At 43.3% G+C, this 6,425-nt stretch overlaps 1 long non-coding RNA gene across 1 annotated transcript; it reads left to right on the forward strand.

Annotated features, from left to right (window-relative positions):
* The first annotated feature begins 260 nt into the window (after positions 1-260).
* LOC120522281 lies at positions 261-6,125 on the forward strand. Its single transcript, XR_005632336.1, has 4 exons — positions 261-311; positions 482-558; positions 5,492-5,637; positions 6,044-6,125. It is a non-coding gene; the product is annotated as an uncharacterized LOC120522281 (long non-coding RNA).
* Positions 6,126-6,425: the final 300 nt, after the last annotated feature.

Raw genomic sequence — 6,425 nt, forward strand, 5'->3', positions numbered from 1 at the left:
TTTCAACAGAATCTTTCCAAATTAATAGCACAATAATTGCAAGAGTTAATATGAGTTAATGGCCTGACCTTCATGGTTTGTAATTTGACTGCAATTTCTTTTTGTTGTTCCTCCAAGGCAAATGAGATCTGATTTAAATTGGCTTTCCACCCAGTTGTCCTCATCCCCTCCCTGTAGTCGTGTCCCACCCTGCCTGATCTGCTCTATAAGGAGGTCTTGCTGTTGATCACAACATACATCTCAGTGTTAGCCCCACCATGAGACTCGCCGCCTTGCTGGTTCTGCTGTGCCTGTGCTCTGTGCCAATGGCTGTGAGTTCTGACCTGTGCTTTAGATACACAAATATGTCTAGTAAACCTGTTTTTTACTTTTGCGTGTTCCCTGTTGGTAAATTTCTTGTCTTTAATTTTAATCAGCATGTCATCTGAAATCTTTTCTCCAGTTACTAAAACTTCAATTTACTTTTGTTCTTACGTTTCAGAAATGTCAGCTTTCAGGTAACTTTGCGGTGGCATTGAATGAAACCTCAAACACTGGAACAAAAACCTCAGTCCCTGGGTGAGTAGAATGGAGAATGTGCCATTGAAGAATGTTTGTCAGTTCTTTCACTGATCGCTTTGCTTTGTGGGGAGCTCATCATAATTTATTAATTTAAAGTAGAGATGAACTACTAAACCGAACTGAAACATTGTCCTCTCCAGAAACTAAGATAGTAGAGAATCTTTATATTTGCATTTCCGTGTAGCCACAAGGATCCACAGGAGACAAATTTTGTCAGCAGTCATTTTACACAAACAGTCAAGTCTGTGACCGCGTGCCTTCAGATTTCGTGTCTGTGTGTCCTGTGCGTCTGTGCACATCGACTGTTCAGGCATCAGACAACAAAACATGGACGTGTTCAGAGAGGAGCAGAGTGCAGTGCCGTACACACAATGGCACACAGAACAGGGGGCACATCCTCTGTCCTCGACTGTGTCCACAGGGGTCCGTGTCCATTTAATTTTGGTGCAGAAATCTTCATTTATCCACCACCCTTGGAGGTCCAATGCAGTAAAATCGAGATCTAGAAGTGAGTTGTGGTCAAGACTGGAAAATAACCAGCCATTCACTGACTCACCAACACTGAGCAACAAGCTCTTCTCCTCCATGTTACATGAATATTGGCTAAGAATAATAAAGTCTTTACTGAATGGTGGAACTCAAAGAGTCTGTTGTAGGCATTTACTGGAGCTAGAGTGATAAATTAATGGATAAAGTTTATGAAGACATGAAACAGATTACTGCATGTTGAGTTCACGTATTGGCAGAGGAAATCCAAAGTCGGGTGATAGATGGAGTCAGCAGGGCTGATTTTGTATCCGTAGCCATCAATGAATCGACAAACAACTCAAACACTGCGTTTATGTCGGATATTTTGGAGGTTTGAGGTCCATGAGCAGTTTCTCTTTTTGAATTATTTGTGCTTAACACAAACATGGTGTGATTATATTATGATGTTGTAGTGAATAGTAAGCACAGACTATGAAAGGTGGAGTGAATGATCGGATTTCATTATGAATTCTCTTTTAAACTTTATGTGTCTTGATATCCTGAATTCAGCAGCTGCCCTTTCAAACTCTCGGCCTGTGTCTGATTTTAGAGACGTCTGATGTTTAAAATGACCGTAATCATATCAAATCAAGTTAATTGTATTTTCATGTGTACATAGGACAAGAAATTCTTATTTAATGCAATTCAAGTACAAATAATTAAATACGTGAATTAAAGATAAATACACATATACACAGTATATTTATACAATTTTTATTCTTCTGACTGACTATCAACTTTACGGTCTGTTGGTAGAAACTGTCCCTGAATCTCCCAGTTCAGCTCAAATCAATTCAGTTGATTTTTGTTTTGCGCTCTTCACTGGTGCAGGCACAGAGCGTTGTGACAAATTCACAGATAAAATGCAAATCTGAAACTTTACAAGTGACTCACTAGATAAGGTGTGCGAGTGCCAAAGGCTCTGAAGGGATGAGCAAGAAAAGCAGCTGTGCAGGATGGCCGAGGTCTTTAATGATCCTGTTTGACTTTCTAAGACAGCGAGTGTTGTGTACGTCCTGAGATAAGGCAGCTCAGCTGGGTGCCATTGATGTTCTGTGCCACCTTCAGTGCCCTCTGCAGGGCTTTACACTCTTGAGCTGTGCAGGTGTCATGTCAGGATGTGGTGCAGCCATTGAGCGTCGACTCCACTGGGCACCTGTAAAAGTTCAGGAGAGCAGATGGAGAAAAATAAGATCTGGTCAGACATCTGAGGAAGGAGAGGCAACAGTGAGCCTTCTGGACAAGGGATGAAAAATATTGTGCCCACCTCAGTTTGTCAGTGATGGTCACTCTGAGACATTTAAAGGTGCTCACCCTCTCCACAACATCCTGTCTAATGTCAAAGTCAGTGTGGTCTTCTTTCTTCTTCCTGAAGTCTCTGCCCTGCTCCTGGTTTACTAACATTTAGTGTGAGATTATTGATCTGATACCACCGAGTCAGCAGGTAGACCTCCTCTCATTATTGTAGGTGATCTGCCTAAAATGTCAGAGTAACCAGGAAATTTCATCAACTTTGAACATAGCAGGGGTCCCAGCACACCACCCAGAGGAGGGCAAATGTTATGAGTCAGTATGGAGGATGTCAAGCTGCTAATCTCATTTGCTGAGGCCTGTTGGTGAGGAAGTCCAAACCCCAAATGCAGTAGGGATGGTCAGCTTTACTTGTCCAAAGGTATTAAATCAGTGGTTCTCAACCTGTGGGCGGGCCCCCCTAGGTGGGTGCTAAGTAACAAAAAGGGGGGCGTAAATATGTGAAAAAAAGAAAACAAGAATCAAAAATATGAAAAAAATATCTGTTGAAACCAAAACAAATGAACTTAAACTACATTCTGATACTAGAACAATAAATTTAGAGTTAGATAAATGTCGATAAAAGTTAAGTAGGTATAATAAAATATGCATCTGCATTTCAAAAAAATGTTAGGGGGGACGCGACTAAAACTGTTATGAAAACTCGGGTCGCAAATACGTAAAGGTTGAGAAACGCTGTATGAAATGCTGAGCTGCAGTCTGTGAACTGGACTTTGACATTGCAGTTTGTGTTATCCACATGTGTCAGGAAAGCATGAATTGCAAGGGAAATTGCGAAGGATATGGGATTTACTGTGGAGCAGTTGTGATGATAAGCAAACTGGAGGTGGTCAGGACAATCTGGAATATTCTCTTTAATGTGTCCAAGCACTTGTGATTTCATCACAACTGGAGTGACTTGAGTCAAGCAGAAGATCTACTTCTGTTATGTTGGGCATGAGATTAATCGTCTGTCTTTTGAAGCAGGCAGGGAGCGCAGATTCTCTTAGGGAAGCTGAGAACAGTAAGTTAGAAGATGACTTGGGGCAGAGAATATGGACTGGTGTGGCTCGTGGACACTAACTGGTGATCTTTTGTTCATCACATTTCCAGTTGCGAGCCCCTTCAGACTTAATAATATTGTTGTCTGTTTATTTTTTTTCATCTCCGAAACTCTGACTTTCACCATTCAGACTTGGCACTCAGTTGAGAGAAGACTTGTTTTCATATGAAGATGTCACAAATGATCATCACCCTTTGATTTCTGATGTGTGGCCACCCTGCTTGGTGTCTCCAGTGCACTTTAAATGACTTCTGACTGTGAACATTTCAGGAGTTGATTGAACCGTGTTGTTCTTTCTTATCATTAGCCCAGGTGGTCTCTTACAAGTAGTGTGTAGGGTACAGCACGGACACAGACAGGCAGACATGTTATTTCACCACACTCGTGTTTATTTACAATATTTACAGGTGGTAAAGTGCACAAACCCAGTGCGGCAGCACCAATCACCCCTTCAAGTCCTGGCCGCACAATGATGCCTTGCTCAGTCCTCAGACCACCTCCACTCCTCTCCTCCGAGCTCCGTCCACTTCCACCCGACTCTTGCTCTCGACTGGAGGGAGGCGGCCCCCTTTATCTACTCCCGGATGGGCTCCAGGTGCTTCCTGAGGAGCTCCCGCCGACACACCCCCGTGTGGCAGAAGCACCAACTGTGTAGCCGGAAGTCCTTCGGGTGTTCCTGCTCCTCTTCACCCCAGCACTTCCTGGTGTGGTGGAAGTGCTGGGCTCCAGGTTTCTTTAGGCACCGGGGCGACGCCTGGCGGTGGCCACGGGCTTCTATGGAGTTGGGCTTCCAAGCCCCCTACCCGAGGCCACCAACAAAACCAGGGCGGTCACCCCCACATGGTCTGGAGGAGGCACTAACCCTCCTCCGGTCCCCTCAGGCATCCCGGCTGAACTCCACCCCCAGCCGCCTGTGACAAGTGATTCGTGTTTACAGTCGTCCTTCTTCACGTCCTCTGAATCAGTTTATGTGCTGATCTAAGCCGTTTCTGCCTCAATCCTTTTTTCCTCCTCTAGTTTTTATCTCTTTAATATTTTTTATTTATATGTCTACAAAGCTCCAGAGCAGTGGTCTCAGAGGACGAGGGTCTTAAGTTTTGATGGGCTATTTTGCTTTGGATTCAGTGGGTGTTGAGATGTTCACTACAATGTTAAAAGGGTTGGTGTTTTGTCAAGAGTGAATTCCTCTTGTAATCTGAAAATGCTTGATGTGTTGTTTAATTGTATAATAATTAAACATTGTTGAATGAAAATGACCTTTGTTATTTTTATGTTTGAAAATGTTGTGCTCTTTCTAAACCTTTAACACACAGGATGAGAATTAGAGATCAGTTGAAATGCTGAAAGTCCATGAAGTGTGTGTGTGGTGAGCCACAGTGTTCAGTTCACTCATAGAGACTCCCAGATCCTCCATCCTGAAATGGGCACAGCAGGCCGGTTAGTGAGATGTGAAAGAAGGAAGCTTTAATGGCCGCCTGCTGATTCCATGAGCTTCACACATAAAGGTGCACTGAGCTATAGGAGGCAGGACTCTAGGGTGGTCATGACTTACCTTATCCATCCATCCATTTTCCAACCCGATCACAGGGGTCTGCTGGAGCCAATCCCAGCCAACACAAGGCAGGAACCAATCCTGGGTAGGGTGCCAACCCACCGCAGGACACACACACACACACAACAAGTGCACATTAGAGCCAATTTAGAATCGCCAATCCACCTAACCTGTATGTCTTTGGACTGTGGGAGGAAACCCACGCAGACACGGGGAGAACATGCAAACTCCACGCAGGGAGGACCTGGGAAGCGAACCCAGGTCTCCTAACTGCGAGGAGCAGCGCTACCACTGCGCCACCGTGCCACCCGACTTACCTTATTTATCTATTAAATGTAAGGTTATTGTCTGAATAATGTGCCAAATTATGAGATGAGAGCCAAATTGAACTGTTTACTATGCCAGCTGTCATGCAACTAGAAAGCATCTCATCCATTATCAGTGGAAAGAGAAAGGGATGGAAATCCTGACTTGTCATCTTTATTTAATCCTTACAGTTTGCCTGCAGCAAGTGGAGGCCATGGATCTGGGGGAGGATCTGCAGGAAGAGGAAATGCAGGTGGAAGAGGCAGACCATTGAAAGGATGGAAAGCTTTGAAAAGTGAGATTTTTGAAGGTGATGAGTCTGAAATAAAATAAGATGGTAAGTATGTTTGGGCTACAGAGGCAAATGTTTGACTGGATGGAGGGCTGACTGACTTGTTTGCAGACATAAAAACATTTCTGGATCCCACAGGAGTGTCGTGAGTTTAAGGAGACAGAATATCCCATTCTTGAACATTTTGGTTCCCGTTATTATCATTTTAAAAGCTATGTTTATATTCAGTATGACAAAAGATGGGTCTTTATTAAATGACAGGTATCTTACTCCTCCGCCTGTGTTTGATTCCTTCACCAGCTCTTTGATGGCACACTGCAGCAGGGCCTTCTCTCTCGTCTCTTTCCATTAATTTGTTGAACTCCCATCAGATTCTCAAACATCTTCTATAATATGTGAATGACTTTGATCTTTTTCTACTTATTTCATTAATTGCCTGTTTCTCTTTTAGCCCAGAAGAACCCACCCAGACCAATCATTTCCAAAACAGAACTAAAAGAATGTCATTTAAAGTAAAATAAAGATAAAGGCAGTTCAAAATACCTGACTGCCTCTCTGTGCTGTTGTCTGATTGTCTTTCTTTGACCTTCTTCTTGATTTGTATTGTCTTGTCATGCCCGTCTTTGTTAGCCTATCAAATTACTTACTTTACTTGATTACAGCCATGAAGCAGGACTGGTATAGTCAGCAAGATTGAAAGGCTGGTGATGTCTGTGTCAAAATCTCTTCAGTTTCATTTCTATTTCTTTCTAAGACACTCACTGACATGTGGCTGTTGAAGGCCATTCTTCACTGAGGCTCATCTGCTACCAGAGCTGATTTCTATCTATACT

The sequence above is a fragment of the Polypterus senegalus genome, unplaced genomic scaffold, assembly GCF_016835505.1.
Source record: "Polypterus senegalus isolate Bchr_013 unplaced genomic scaffold, ASM1683550v1 scaffold_2176, whole genome shotgun sequence".
Classification (NCBI taxonomy): Eukaryota; Metazoa; Chordata; class Cladistia; order Polypteriformes; family Polypteridae; genus Polypterus; species Polypterus senegalus.